At 47.3% G+C, this 15944-nt stretch overlaps 1 long non-coding RNA gene across 1 annotated transcript; it reads left to right on the top strand.

Moving 5' to 3' along the window:
* The first annotated feature begins 8489 nt into the window (after positions 1–8489).
* LOC126044476 (uncharacterized) lies at positions 8490–12695 on the top strand. Its single transcript, XR_007507678.1, has 2 exons — positions 8490–8585; positions 8693–12695. It is a non-coding gene; the product is annotated as an uncharacterized LOC126044476 (long non-coding RNA).
* The last annotated feature ends 3249 nt before the right edge of the window (positions 12696–15944 follow it).

The following is a 15944-nucleotide window of genomic DNA, read 5'->3' as shown; positions in this document are numbered from 1 at the left end:
TTATAATAACTGATTAAATAACTATCAATATATTTAATAATTCAACCCATTATTAAGCTTAAGTATTTCAGTTTCTCAGCATTCAGTGCTCTGAACCTATGTGCTACCATTTGAAGTAAAATAGAAATAGCTTGTTTAGAGGATTTTGCTAGAAGATCCATCTACCAAGACTTGTAACTTATTTCAAAGGATTAATCATGCCTCAGTTAAAACCAGCCTTTCCTAATGGGTAACTGCTTTCTGTGGGGTTGATAGTCCTTCTGAAAGCAAAGTCATTCATGTGGGGGGCTACCCACCAGATGGAGCAGAGCCCCGAGGGAACACAGGGCACCGTGGGCCACTCTCTGATCTGCTGTGGCAGGTCTGCGTGCCCATGGACTGGTTTCTGGAGAAACAAAACAAGGTGTAAATTAATAACATACTTTATAGCTCAGCTGCAAACCTCATTTGTCCCAAATGTGGAGAAAGCCAGGTGGGCTGTTGTATATATAAAGAAGTATCTTACGGGAAAGCAAGTTTGGTCACACTGATTGATTAAACTGGATTTTTTAAGACCCCGGTTGATCTGAGAAATCCACAGATAACATACCTCCATAGGAATGTTTTCTCTGTGTTAAGGACAGTGAACTGACAGGGTGACCTCCCACTGAATTCAGGGTCAAACCTCATCTCTGTAGGCTTCACAGTCCAGTAGGGAGGTAAATTTGGGTGGACAAATGTCCTGTGTCAAACTAAACAGCATCAGGGAGCTTTCTTGTGGAGTGGAGCTAAGCCATCCATACCAGCACAGTGGTTCCTAGCCTGGGTTTGGCCTGAGGCAAAGACGGGCTCCCAAATGAGGCTGGGGTAAGATTTGGGAACTAGCTTGTGCCAGGCCCGCTTCCCAGTGGCAGCCTGGGTGAAGCCACGCTGCTTTGGAGGCTGAGACTTCAATAGTAAGGTTGTGGGGCATTCTGTGCCAGAGAATGGTCTGAGGCAAGGTTAATTTACTTTAATAAGTTAATTTTAATTTGTATACATGGAGCTGTGGAGTGTGGGTGAAACCTGGGAGGGACAGGCATTGCAGCTGCCTCAGCTTTCCTCCTGCCCCAGGGGATTCAGATCTCCTTGGGGTTCATGGATGCTTTGCTGCTGCACAGGAGCAGAGTGTCTCCTGCCCCCAAACACCTCTCGGGGTCCCAGGTACGTCAGCACAGTGTGGTAGCAAAAGAGGAGGTGTGAGGAAGGAGGGTGACCACTGCAGGAGTCCTATCAATACCCAAACGCACCAGCGTTAGTTACCCTGCGGTGCTGGGTCGCTGCTACCGATCAGCTTCTGGGAGGGAAGAGAAACCTTTCTGAAAGGAGCAGGACCTCATGGAGAGACTCGCTATCCCGTCTCCATCTGCTGGTGGGGACAAGCAGTAAGCCAGACGTCGATGACTGATGAAAGCCCCTCATTAGGCATATTTCTGCCTTACTGGCAGGCAATGGGGTGGCTACATTTCAGCTTTTACTCTGTATTGACAAAGCCGTCGCTACTGACCCGCAGTGGGCTGGCAGGACAGGGAAGATCGCGGTACCTATGGCTGCACAGCGTACATCAGCACGGGAACTGTTTGCTAGGGGCAAAACCCCACTCACGTCCCTAGGCTGTGCCTTTGCAGCAGCTGTTTTGAGGCAGGACTAAGAAGTCTGCTCAGGGCCAGCATCTCTTGGGTAAACAAACACGCTAGCAGGCAGGCACTGGGGCCCTCTCAGAAAACAAGGCGATTGGAAAGATAAGGTAGCAGTGTGGTCTTGCAAGAACTGGGTTTGTTAAGAATGCGCAGCTTCGTTAAGGAGGTTTTGTGGGTTAAAGCATGTTGGAGCTGGTAAAAATAAACAAGGGGTGGGCCCTGATGCCCAGGCAAACACCTGAAATTGTTGCGCTCCTAAGGCAAGATCTTGGAGCTGACAAAGCTCCTACGGTGTGAAGCTGCCGAGCAGAAAGCTGAAATTGCTAAAATGCTTTAATGAAACCACAGAGGGGAGAGGGAGAAGGCAGATGTTTCTTGGGAAGGAGAGCACCTTGCGGCGGTTCCTCACAGGACCTGACCGCAGCACATCAGAGGGGCTGGTGGTGGTTCCTTCAGATGGGAGCTCTCACCTGAGCGGCAGCCCTTGGCACCTTCCTGCAAAGAAGAATAAATATGCAAAGGTGTTGCAAAAAAAAGCCTACCCAGAGGAATGGTGTTGGGTTGCTGGTTGCTGCCCCCTCGCCATGGCAGCCCCCGCTCCCGCCGTAGCGGGAGCCCAGCCCGGCTGGGGGAGTGTCCCCACTCCAGGCCCTGCTCTCTGTGGAGCGTTTTTTCCAAACTTATTTTTTTCTTAAGCGTTAAATTGATTTAAAGCGAGCATCAAGGAGGCACAAAGAGTGAACAAGTTCTCGGCAGAAATCCTGTGAGTTCCCGCTCAACTGTGCATTTCTAACCATTCCCCACTGCGGGCAAAAGGGGTGCCAGGAGGTGCAAGAAAGAGATTTTCAAAGTTAATTATTTACTGGTTTATAGACTTTCAGTTATTTCAGCCTGGCAGGTTTGATAAGGAAACCTGGACCTTCAGTGAAAGCAATTAGCGCGACTTCTACAAGGTATTACTGAGTAATTGTGCCATTATTTATTTCCTGTAAAGCGACAGACTACTATGAAGGGGTTTACGTTTTCGGTTTGTGGATTATTTGTATCAGGGTGGATGCAGCCACCAGGAGGATGGCAAGTAGGAGTGGGAACATTACGAAGACTTTCCCTGTGACAGTACAAGGACATGCACTTCTCCCCATCTTGTCCACTGTGTGGTACATCTTCCCTTGCTTTTATTCTGTGGTATTAATAATGGTGATGATCCTCAGAGCCGGGTTTGTATTGGTATTAGCCCAGGCCTGGGAAGATCCAGGAGTGGGACAGGGGTGCCGGGGGTTAATGCCATGCTGGGTAGGCAAGGGGACAGACCATAGGGCAGATTCGTGCATCGGCCCTAGCAGGCTGACAGGCAGGTGGAGGTGACCACGTTGATCAATACTGAAGGTGGCAGTGGAAGAAGTAGGAAAGGTTGCATTTCCCTCTGCCTGCAAGTAGGTTTTCTTTTCCAGTTTATATTGCTTCCTGCCAGGCATGAAATTGAACCCCTTTGTATTCAGGAATAATTCAGTCCATCTCAAACCAATTCCTGTCAACTCTGAAAAAGAAACATAAGAACTACTAAAAATAATCAGTAATAGGGCAAGAAATAAATAATCCACTGCTTTGTCCAGGGAGAAATACTTTCTGACTTGGTCATCAGCAAGGAATTACCCTTGCTGGAACAGGCTAAGAGGTTAACATATCTGGAGTGCATAACTGACCCTGTCTTGGGGAAAATGGTGGCATGGTGGCCTGGGATACTTTTTGAGGTCCTTTCCCGGTATGGTTTTCAGAATAATGCTATAGAAATTATTTAGGAAGCCTATCCTTTCAGTGGGGAATGATTTATAATTTGGCTTTTTTCTGAAAGTCCTGAATGTTTGGATGCTTCAGAAGTTTTCAAGCCCAGTGTTGAATTGTTTCAACTCTTGGAAGCATTGTGAAAAACGAAGACCAATAATCTAAGGATGAATGGGAAATGTACTTTCTAAAATGCTTGAACAAATGTTTGAACAAATACTTAAAATCTGGGAGTACCTATACAGCCAGAAAATGAAGTAGAAAGGAAAATTTTACACACAAAACACTGTTCAGCTTGACATTGGGAAAAACTGGTGTGCTTGAGAATGAGCAAAACCATCTGAAACAAACAGGTTATTCCTATGAGAGAATACCTAAAGTCTTTTGTAATGGAAAAAAGACACTTTAAGTCTTGGGGAAATTATTTAAATTATTATGAACCACCAAAGACATCCCAAGGGTGGGATGCAAGGAAAAAATAAAAACTAGGGCCTCTCAGGACACCTTTGAAGTGATGCAAATCTGCACCAGTGAAACCAAGATTGCCACAGGCAGCACTGACCCTACAGTCAATTTCAACACTTATACTTGGGGCTTTAATTCCAGAGTTTCTTAAAGCTTGAGTGGACTGAATGGAGGGGAAAAAAAAAAAAAAAAAAAAAAAAAAAAGTCTTTTTCTGCACTCCTCCCCTGTGTGACTGAACCTCAGCTGGGCTAATTCTTTGCAGCTGCCCAGGCAGAAAGCCAGACCCTTCAGGTGGCAGGTTATGGGCAGAACAGGAGAAGGAGTTCTGGCATCCTCACAAACAGGACACCCTTGGGCAGGGGAAAGCCCAGAAAATACCACAGTGCCCAATACAGCTCTCCCACACGGGTAAGAGCCCAGATGAGGAGCATCCAGTGAGGCAGTAGAACATAGCAATGGGACTCCCAAGAGCCAGGCCATGGGGAAGGGGAAGGGATGTGGCTCAACTCCACTCTCTTCACCCAGGACACATGGGTTTATGTATCTTACATAGGAGCAGAAAGTAGGGACCTTTGATGCACGTGCACAGTATAATTAGTGCAGAGGTTAAAATCTCTCCTGTGCCATAGTCTTGCCACTCTACATCATCCCTCCATCCTGCCTCATGCTGACCAAACCTCTAATCCTCTACAGTTTGAGTTCTCCTCTCCATAATTTTATTTGAAAATAGTTGGAACCCTTCTGATTTCTTTGGTTTATTATTCTATTCCTCTTCAAACAAATGCTCCCTGATGGAGTCCGACTTTGGCACAGGACCTTCCCTTCCCCCACAGATTCTGTCTCACAGAATCATAGAATCATAGAATGGTTTGTGTTGGAAAGGACCTTTAAAGGTCATCTAGTCCAACCCCCCTGCAATGACCAGGGACATCTTCAACTAGATCAGGTTGCTTAAAGCCCCGTTCAGCCTGACCTTGAATGTTTCCAGGGATGGGGCATCTGCCACCTCTCCGGGCAACCTGTTCCAGTGTTCCACCACCCTCATCGTAAAAAATGTCTTCCTTATAGCTAGTCTGAATCTACCCTCTTTTAGTTTAAAACCCTTAACCCTTGTCCTGTCACTACAGGCCCTACTAAAAAGTCTGTCCCTATCTTTCTTGTAAGCTCCCTTTAAGTACTGGAAGGCTGCTATAAGGTGTCCCTAGAGCCTTCTCTTCTCCAGGCTGAACAACCCCGGCTCTCTCAGCCTTACCTCATAACAGGGGTGTTTCATCCCTCTGATCATTTTTGTGGCCCTCCTCTGGACCTGCTCCAACAGGTCCATGTCTTTCCTGTGTTGAGGACCCCAGAGCTGGATACAGTACTCCAGGTGGGGTCTCACCAGAGCAGAGTAGAGGGGCAGAATCACCTCCCTCGACCTGCTGACCACACTTCTTGTGATGCAGCCCAGAATACAGTTGGCTTTCTGGGCTGTGAGTGCACACTGCAGGCACATGTCCATCTTTTCATCCACCAGTACTCCCAAGTCCTTCTCCGCAGGGCTGCTCTCAATCCCTTCATCCCCCAGCCTGTATTGATACCAGGGGTTGCCCCGATCCAGGTGCAGGACCTTGCACTTGGCCTTGTCAAACCTCATGAGGTTCACATGGGCCCACTTCTTGACCTTGTCCAGGTCCTTCTGGGTGGCATCCCATCCCTCAGGCATGTCAAGCATACCACTCAGCTTGGTGTTGTCAGCAAACTTGCTGAGGGTACACTCAATCCCACTGTCTATGTCATTGATGAAGATATTAAACAGTACTGGTCCCAATACAGACCCCTGAGGGACACCACTTGTCACTGATCTCCATCTGGACATTGAGCTGTTGACCACTACCCTCTGGATGCGACCATCCAACCAATTCCTCATCCACCAAAGAGTCCACCCATCAAATCCAATCCATATCTCTCCAATTTAGAGAGAAGGAAGTTGTGGGGGACCCTGTCAAAGGCCTTACAGAAGTCCAGATAGATGACATCTGTAGCTCTTCCCTTGTCCACTGATGTAGTCACTCGATCGTAGAAGGCCACTAGGTTGGTCGGGCAGGACTTGCCCTTGGTGAAACCATGCTGGCTGTCCTGAATCACCTCCCTGTCCTCCATGTGCCTTAGCATAGCTTCTCAAGAGGATGTGTTCCATGATCTTTCCAGGCACAGAGGTGAGGCTGATGATAGGTTGGTAGTTCCCAAGTCCTCCTTTCTACCCTTTTTAAAAATGGGTGCAATGTTTCCCTTTTTCCAGACTGTCTATTACCTGGCTTAAGAAGTTATTCTCAATGCACTCCAGGAGTCTCCTGGGTTGCCTACGGCTCGCCGTGCTACTTTTCCAGCAGACGTCAGGGTGGTTGAAGTCCCCGGGCAGGATGAGAGCCTGTGAGCACGATGCCTCCTGGAGCTGGAGCGAGAAGCCTTCGTCAATAGGCTCCCCTTGATTGGGCGGCCTGTAGTAAACACCAACCACAAGGTTCCCTTCTTTGCCTTGGTCTCTAATTCTTACCCATAAGCTTTCAACCTGCTCGTGGCTATTCTCCTTATGGGATAGATCCTCTACTTCTGCACATCTGCTCAGGTGCTGGAGCTCACATGAAACCTAACCCAGTTGAAAACTTCTTGTCCATTTCATTCATGTCTGCATATCAAGAAATTATCTTTGTTCATCAACACAAAGCATCTATCTAACCAAATTACTTAACTTTTTTCCTGAATGCCATCTTCAGTTTTGTTTCCCAAATATGTAGAGGGCACCATCAACCAGATAGGATGGATTCAGGTTATTTGATGGCTGGGGCTTTCAATTAAAAATAATAAGCTAATAGTAATGTCATCCTTAAAAGCTAGGGTTCTTCCCCAAAAGATTTCATCTAAAACTATCCCAAACTGAGATCATTATTTCTATCTGTGCTGTGATGTGTCACATAAAATGTCCAGAAATCTGAACATGAATGTAGAGGATTTAGAAACAATTGAACAAAAAAGCATCATCTATCTCAGCTGCCATATTGCTGCTGCTCTGCTGCTGCTTACTGGGGTTCAGCTGGGATTATCTGTCTCCCAGTCTTTTACTTAACTTTAACGGCAACCGGAGAGTTACAGTAGGTTGGACTAGGTGACCTCTGAAGGTTTCTTCTGACCCAAACTATGATTTTATGATTCAGATGGGGATGCTGGTCAGCACTGGCCGATACCCAAACCCAGCCCCAGAGCAGGCAAGCTCCCCGTGCGGGTGGCCAGGGCTGTGCAGCAGGAAGGAGCTGTTGTTTCCTGCTCATTTTGCAAGCTGTTGTTCTGCTTAAAATGTGAGGCCAAAAAGAGAGAGATTGGGAAAGCAAAGGTCTGGTTGGAAAGTTTCAAGTGCCTTCACGTTCTTGTTGCTTATGAAGGAATAAGCTTGCCCTTGTCAAGCAAGTGACCTGGAGATTTATGCTTGCACCATCAGGACTGCCTGTCACCAGTCCAGGTCTGAGTGTTATTTCTTAAATGAAAGCAAAAGCCTGTCCTTTTGTAGGGAGGGTCGGCAGTCCCTCCTGCCTCCCGCAGTGGGACTAAATCGGCCCATGAGTTGGGCAAGGCTGTGCTGGGTTTGGGGAGGTAAGGTCTGCAGGCTCTGGCCGAGGGCTGCAGGGTGAAAAGGACCTCACTGAAAACTGGTTTGCCAAAATCTGGCTCTGATAAAACAGCCCAACCCATCCTGTAAAGACTTTTACTGAAAAATCTTGAAGCAATCACTGAGGAAATGACAGGAACTCAGGCCTCGCTTCCCACCCAGGCAAGGCACTCCCCAGCTCTTTTTCCCTCCAGCCCGCTTGACGTGCTGGTCTCCCAGGGGAAGGGCCAGGGCTGGAGCTGCGGCAGGCTGAGCTGGGAGGGAGGAGGGATTGCAGCAATGTGCTCGACGCTGCGCTCCACTCCTCGTAGGAGTATGGAAATGTAGGGTCAAGTTCAGAGATTGCGGCAGAGGAGAGAGAATAACAGAGCAATTCCTCTGGCCTTAGTGACATGTCACTTATTTATACCAGCTGCCAACCTTATCTGGAGTCTTGAGAGACTTTAGTGTGGCTTTCCTCGTTTGCATATAAGAAGGCATTCAATTAACAGAAGCACCACATGCTGAAATGCCTTGCTTTATGAGGGGGCAGGACTGAGCAGGTTAAAAATATATAGGACTTTGGATTGTATTACTTCCTATGAAACAGTTTCCAGCTCTGCTCTCCCAGACCATATATCTCGTCCCTTATCGATGGATTACATATAAAGAAACCACCCTCACTGTTTTTATCAAGAAGGTGAGGCTGTTGTGTTTGATTTTTTTACCCTGTGGTTTGTAACGTGTCAGTTCCTGGTGAGACATAGTCTGAACCCGGCATTGGTTTGGTACCTTTTTAAATTGCTAAACATCACAAGAGGGTAGTAAGGAATATGCTGCACATGCTCCACCTGTCTTCCATCCTGTCCGCCTTCCTTGGATGACTGCAAACATTACTTTGTGTGTCATGTTCCTTGTTACAGGCTTTTTCTTCAATGCTGTTTTTTTTCAGGTGTGCGCTAATATACTCCTGTCCTATGGCAGCTGCAGAGGAGCAATGTGTCAGCAGGCTGCAGTGTGCCTTCCGTGTGCATGCAGAGTGGTCATCAGTCTGCAGGTACAGTCCTGGGCTGGGGAGGTGATGCACTTGGGAGCTGTTTTCCTAACTCCCTTAGATTCACCTGAAAAAAAAACCCCCAACTTTTAATTTGTGGAATTGTACAGACGGGTGACAGCAGGAGACAAGCAGGAAACCTGAGAAAACAAGGTGTTCTCAGCAGAGATGTTGCAAGATTTGGCGGCCAGTAGGTTCCCCCCTCCTCCAGGCTTCCTTCTGGACGTTGCCACCACCACCTCCCACTTGGTTGGCTTCACAGACGGTCACCCCTCGTCCTGGGTGGTGGCAGCAGCCAGCAGGATGTTTCTTGTACTTTGCACAGCTCTGAGGTTTGTAAAGCTGCTCCAGACTCCAGAGAAAGCGTGTGAAGCCTGTTCAGCTTGTACGGGGAGGCTGACGTTGCCCCAGGGCAGGGAAGGGACGTAGAAACCACCAAGTGATCCGGCCAGCCGTGGGAAGAGTCACAGAAAGAAAGAAGCGAGCAGGCTTCGCCCTGGTCTTTGGGCATCTGCAGTCGCTCTGAGGCTGTAAACCACTTGTGGCAGGAACTGTCATCTCCTATGAGGCACAGTGGGTGGTGTAGGCCACATAAAATGCGTATAAATCCCAGCCCAGTCCAGACTGTAGAACTGGTTTAAAGTGAAAACAGATTGGGGCACTTCTGGGGCTGCGGGCAGACATCAGCTCCGGGACGTCGCAGCTCCCTCCGGGCCTCTGTCGGCGGGTCGTCCTCGCTGCCTCGACAGAGCCTGCCGCCTCCTCCCGCCCCGTGACGCAGCTCCCCGTTTTCCTTCGTTCCATGGCCAGCCGGGGAAGAGCCAGCAGCAGCAGCAGCAGCAGCAGCCGGGTGGGAGCGCGGTGACCTCCAGCAGGGCAGTGACAGCTGGGGCGGGAATGGAAACCTCCGGCTGGCACCGCTCCCCGCGGAGTGCCGCGGTCGGCGCCCAACGAAGACGTGACCCCTTCCTTCTCAGCTGTTCGTCGTGGCTGCGATGCCAGGGATGCTCTCAGATCTGCTGTCAGGTCAGGGCAGGCACTGTGGGGACTCGCTAATCCCCTCCAGGAAAGTTCCTGCAGCTTATTTCAAATACCCAGTTTAAACTGGTTAATCCAAGCAGGTCGGTCTGTCTGGTGGGTCCGGCAGCGCGCTGACACAGGCGCTGCCGCGGGTGAAGGTCGGCCGTCGCTCCAGGGCCGTGACAGAGAGCGGCTGGTTCTGCCGCTCCCCTGCCAGACCTCTGCCTGCAGCCCTGGAAGCCTTTTGTCCAAACCCTGCGCAGTTCTGGGCCATTTCCCATGCAGTTTTTAGTGCTTTTTGTCCTTCCTTTAGTTAAAAACAGGACTTCTGTTGTTTCCCTGGTGAGACTAGTAAAAGCTAGGAGGATATTCATCTTAAACTTCCCCTTTATATCTAATTATACACCTGGGAAACAAAGTAATTTTTCCTAGAGAAGCAGATGGGGTGAAAACGTGGCTGTTTCCAAATTCCGCAGGACAACTAACAGATGCCATTTTAACCGTGACCTGTGTTTGGCTGTAGCCCGGTTTATCTCGCTCGGGAGAAATTTCAGGAAGTCGTGCAGAGCAAAAGGGTGCAGCTTGGCTTTTCATTGTTTTCATTGCTCCTATGCTTATACGACACAGGAAAACAAGGAGAAAATATCCTTTTGCTGGGACTCGCTCCCATGTTTCTCATGAATCTGCAGTTCAACCAAGCATCTATAAAATGGAAACTGAAGAAGCGCAGACCGCATCGAGGGAAAGATGGTGCTCGGTGCAGTGCACGTATTTCACACTCGGCCAGAGTTTGTTTGCTCCTCCTGACTCAGTAGCATTTAAGTAATCTTCCTAGCATCTATACATAACTTCCCATGGCAAACAACATCGACCTTGAACCTTCAACTCTTTCTTTTCTCAGGAAGATTCAGCTTAAACGAGGTTTATTTTCATATAAACCTAATTAAACTTGGAAATACTTTTTTTCAGTTATATAATGTTAATTATCCTACATTCACATAACACGTTTTATGTTGGCTGAAAGCCAGACCAGTTTGTGAGCTGTTTGGAGAGCACTGGTAAAAGAACTCCGATTAGTCCCGATCCTTTGGTTAAAGTTGCTTTTCCCCAGCTGTGACTCCCCTCCTCCCTCCTAACTCCTCTGCTGTCATTAATGCTCTCAGAGGAGTCATTAGCCCAACCCCCTCGGGCCAAGTCCTGGGTGTATACTCGTCTTAATTGCCAGTTTCTGACAATCACCGGACTTTTTCTGCGAGCCCCAGGATGGGCTTGGCAACCCCTGGCAGCAAGGTGGAGGGAAGAGCTAGGGGCAAGTCTTCCTTGAACTACAGCAGGAAGGTTTGCTAAAGCCTGTCTGGCAGGGCTGTCGGGGTTTTACATGCGGCGATACACAGTCTCTGTACACATACCATTTTACTCAGAAATGCCTCAATCGAGGCCAAATGTTGCTTTGCTGAAGACAGGCAGATCTTGATTCGAAACTTGAAATGGAGGCAGCTCGCCATGTACTAACAATGGATGACCCTCCTACTTACACATTTTTGACATATTTCTCTATCTGAATAGCTTCAACTTCCAAGTGTATGGAAGGCTTTGTTGTCAGATTAAAAGCCTTTGTAGTCAAAGTCATCTCCCTTCCCTTCCACTGGTAGCATTTACAGCTGACTCATCTGCATCTGACTCACCTTATGCAACAGTGCATTGCTTTCAGGACAGTCCTGAGTATAGAGTCAGGTAAAGGTAGGAAATTTGGGAAGCTGCAGGCAGAAGTATGGATGCAGGTGGTGTTGTCCTAGGTGGAACTGCCCTTCCCATAGATAAATGAGCTCTGTCTAGGGAGCATCAGCCACATCCAGCATGTCCTGTGGAGGTGGCCAGAGTTGTCCAGTGCAGTCTCTGCAGATTAGGTAAGCTGAGCAGTCACAGAGAGATGGATTTCACAGCATGTGTCCTTCAAGTCTGATACACCTGGGGTGCTTTGGACCTACTGTGCCAGCGCTGGGTGGGTTGTTCAGATTATGCACAGTAAGTAAGTGTCATCATGTGATCAGAATGCACCAGATTTACTCTGCACACACAGTCATGGTGTAGGTTTCTTGAACAAAATATGTCAATCTACTGCGGGCTTGCCTTTTGGTCCCCATGTTGGTGCTTCCCCTTGCATTTTGGCACTGGTAATCATGTGGCCACAGGGTGGGTTGAACCAGCTCAGTGGTGCAGCTGACCGGGCAGATACACAGGCACTAGGACTGACACAGGAGAGGTGATGGGAGCAGGCAGGGGAGGGCAAGGCTGCTCCTCTTGACGGTAGCACATGCTTAGATAGACGTAAGCCAACCATGACACCAAACTGCAGTGACTGATCTGGGATTTTTGCACTTTGGACAGCCCAGGCAAAATTATGGCTCGGCCTCATGCTTTGATGAAGCTGCTGAAGACCTGAGGCCAGTGGACAAATGCCTCTGCTTCTGTCTGGTAAAGGGGACATTAACTGGGATATTGGGACAACTGGTAGTTCTGATGGACCTGACCTGGCCACAGGGTGGACTAATCCCTGCATACCACAAGAAAGAACCAGGACAACCAAGACCACATGGCTGGGCATATGTGGAGTCAGAAATTGCACCTGGTTTGAATGATGCATCTCCTTATCTTCTCCTAGTTAAAATTACTGGCCAGTCCCAAGGAAAGGATCATATTGACCTTTCACAGCTGTAGCATACTAAACAAATATTTTTTTCTAGCCACATGTCTGCTCCTTAACTCAGGCAGTGAAGTCCTGGGTCTTGGTGCTCAAGCACTATTGATTATTTGTCTCTTCCTTCTGTGATGACTCCCAAATCTTTACAAAACTGTAGCAGATCTGTGTCTTCACTTGACATTGACTGGTTTTGGGGGTTGGGAGGTATCATTGGGCTTCTCATTTAGCTACCACAATCTGCAAACAATTAATCTTGGTCTGGACTGTACAGGGGCTCTGGTCTACTCTGTCTTTATAAATACTTCTCCTCCCTTGACCTTTTGGAATGATACTCAGTCTGTAAAGTTTCCCTGTGCTTCCTGTTGTATTCAATAAAATCCTTTGCTTAAAAAGTCTCTTGTTGATACTAACCATCTGGCATCTGGGGGAGAGGAGGAGGCTAAGGAAAGACAACAAATTAAGTGCTGGATTGTGGGTCAAAAGCCTCATCTGTAAAATCCTAACATAGAAACATGCTGAAAAAGGAGGGAATAGGCGTAAGAACTTGGAAACCTTCTGCTTCAGGCTGCTGTTTCCTGGCACAGTGCCCAGCAGGCACTGCATCAGGCAGCTCAGACTGGGAGCTTGTTTTCACTGCTGTGTGCTACTGCATTTTCTGGCCTGGGACGACATCTGGCTGGCATGTTCTTTTCCACACCCCAGGAAAAGTGGTCTTTTTAGCTGGTTACTGCAGTCCTTGGCATTAAAATATAGTCAGTCAGACTACAAAGTAGCGTAAGATTGGCTTAAAAATAATGACATTTAAGTACAATTGAGCTTTGAGTTCTTTTTGTTTGCCTTCTGTCTTAGAAACCTTTAGAATATGTGATATGCATATTTTCCTGCTTTTCATCATGACTGTGAGTGCTCAGAAGTCACTTTAAAAACGGAAAAAAAACCCCAACAAAACCAACAAAAGCAACAAAACAAACATAATACATCCTTACCTTTTTATTGAGAAGTCCAGAATAAATTACTTGGGCTTTCAGAATAACACCAGTTATCAGAAACTCTCAATTAAAAAAATACGATAATTGGCAATATGCTTGCTGAGAAAGTAGAAGGGGGATGGTGGGACAAGATCGGAGAAACAGGAAAGAAGACTTACCACCTTCAGGAGATTGCTTAAGTCCAGCAAGAAAGAAAGGCTATGATGATATAACACCCACGTAGTTGTCTCCAGATTTTGAGTACTCTCCTTGAGTCTGGAAAGATTTCCTCCACCAGCAGAGAAGAGGTCCTAGATGAACAGAATTCATGGTCTAGAAGCAGACACCACTGACTGTTACACTGATCTTCTACACCACCAAACCAGCGTGTGTGCTCCTACATCCACCAAGTTGCATTGAAGCACAAGGAACTTGTACTTGGCTTCTTTCACATCATTCTGGATTTCAACAGCAGCTTTGCCTAACAATGTGTTTCAGTTTTTCATTGATAACCTCTTGCAAATCTTCCAATCTAACCCTGCAAAACAGAACAGTTTTCACAAAACCTGGCATTTTTACACAACATGAAACTGAGGTACTGCATGCTGGCAGAGATGTTTGATTTACTGCCTGGGCTGCAGGCACGGGTCTGGTACCTGCATGTTAGTTCAACCTGACTTTTCCTGGCTGGGGAATTCTGCAGAAAGCACAGCTACAAGTGTGAGGGCAACAGACCAATAATTTCTCTTTTGGTCTATATACATTTATTACTTCTCAATACAGTAATAAAGCTTTCTGGGTTTAGCTCTTACAGGTAGGATGGACAAGCTTATGTGAAATACGTTCCTTTCAACTACAGCAAGAATACAATTCTGTACCAATGACAAGTTAGCACTATAAATATATTAAAATCTGACCTCTGTGCACATGCCTAAGGGTTGAAAATGTACTGTAAGAAGATTGGAATGGTTTCCCTTGAGAATGGATCCACACACATGGCAGCTGCTCTGATATCATGTATCAGTGTCTCCTGGTTGATATTTACTTAATTATTGACTCATTTACGAGGCTAACTAAGCATTGCAGCAGGTTGCCCAGAAACACCGTGTACTCTTCATCACCGATGTTTGTAAAACCAGACTGCATAAAACCCTGACCCCAAGGAGCAAGAGGTTAGACTAGAGGCCTCCCAAGGCCCCTCCAACATGAATGTTCCTGCAATGCTGTGACTCCAGACCTCTTAGGCACGAATCTCAGGTTTTGAGATTTTCCCCTGCATTTTCCAGTGTGTAAAAGTTTAGCCCAGCCTCTTCATCCCTCCATAATTCTTGTAAAAAGAAAAACCCCATGCCACCGAAAAGCAGTAAAACATACTGCGTTTGTGAGATTTTTCATGTATGCTGAGTACAGATATTATTAATATTTTGCTCTTCTACTTTGGAGGAGCCCGTAAGGGTAGAGAAGCAGCAAAAAGGGGAAGAAATACAAGAAATACATATTTTATGTGGTAAGGTGACAGCTGGAGGTGTGGCCTCCCTGTCAGAACAGAAGCACAGTCCAACGACAATTGACGGGCAAACCAGAATATTGCCTGGCACGCTAATTCCTCAGAGCCTAACACGAAACAGTGACTCCCATCCTGTAAAAGCAGCAGGCAGAGTCATGCAGTTGGTTTAAATACATGCAATGCCATTTTATTTTAAACTCATTTTGGACGCCTGTTGTCTAAGGCCTGTGAGACAACTATCAGGTGCCTCGGTATGAAATGCATGGGACATACATGTGTGGTGATACTCTTCTTATCGTTTCGGGAGCTTCTCTGCTACAAACTCTGTCCAAACTCCAGTGTTGCCTTCGGACCTTTCCCAGTTCACTTCTCTGGGCTTTGCCACATCCCCGGCCTTTTCTTTCCTCGGGTGGTGCCCGAGCGGGATGGCTCTGCCGCCAGGTCCTGTTCTCCAGACACTCCCTGGGAGTTACCAGGGAGTGGTAGGGGCCTGGGGACATCCCTTTGGGACTGTGGGAAGGCTGCACAGCCTCACAAGGGAGGAAGGGCACGTTGCTACTGGTATGCTTGCCACAGCCTGGTGGTCTTGCTGTACCCTCACAGCACACTTTTGCTCATGGTTAATGGCTTCTAGAGTCCCTGCTTTCTTCCTCTGGGATGAGGGGCTTTAACTGCTCCCAGCCTTCAGCCTGGTAATCCATAATCTAATCAAATTTTAGTATGCTCAGAGCAAATGCTATCTAGGATGGCCTAAATGTGATGTACTGTTCCTTTAGGGACCACCAATTTTCCATGTTCTGTCACCTTTGAAGATGCTTATGAGTGTCCTATTGCATGACAATAGCTCACAGCGCTATGTTTACTATTGTCTCAGGATCGTTATTTCAGTAGCCCCATTAACCTCTGGTCTTTCAACAAAAGCAATTTGGAGGAATGCTGGCCAGTTAGGGTTATCTTCTGGTACTTAAGCTACCTATTTTTTTTTTTTTTTTCCCCTACCTCTGCTCTTACATCCCTCAATTTCATGCTCCCAAACACCACTCAGAGCCTTGATAACAGCCCTCCTGCCCACCTTATGCTGGAGGTGAGAGTGGGTCTGAAAAGCTATGAGATTTAGGAAGGGCTCTCTAGCATAGCAATAGCGGACTCTCTTCTTCAGGGCTCTC

This window comes from Accipiter gentilis, chromosome 11 (assembly GCF_929443795.1).
Source record: "Accipiter gentilis chromosome 11, bAccGen1.1, whole genome shotgun sequence".
In the NCBI taxonomy this organism is placed as follows: Eukaryota; Metazoa; Chordata; class Aves; order Accipitriformes; family Accipitridae; genus Astur; species Astur gentilis.
The sequence above is the reverse complement of the archived record's forward strand: the minus strand, read 5'-3'. Positions and strand labels throughout refer to the sequence as shown.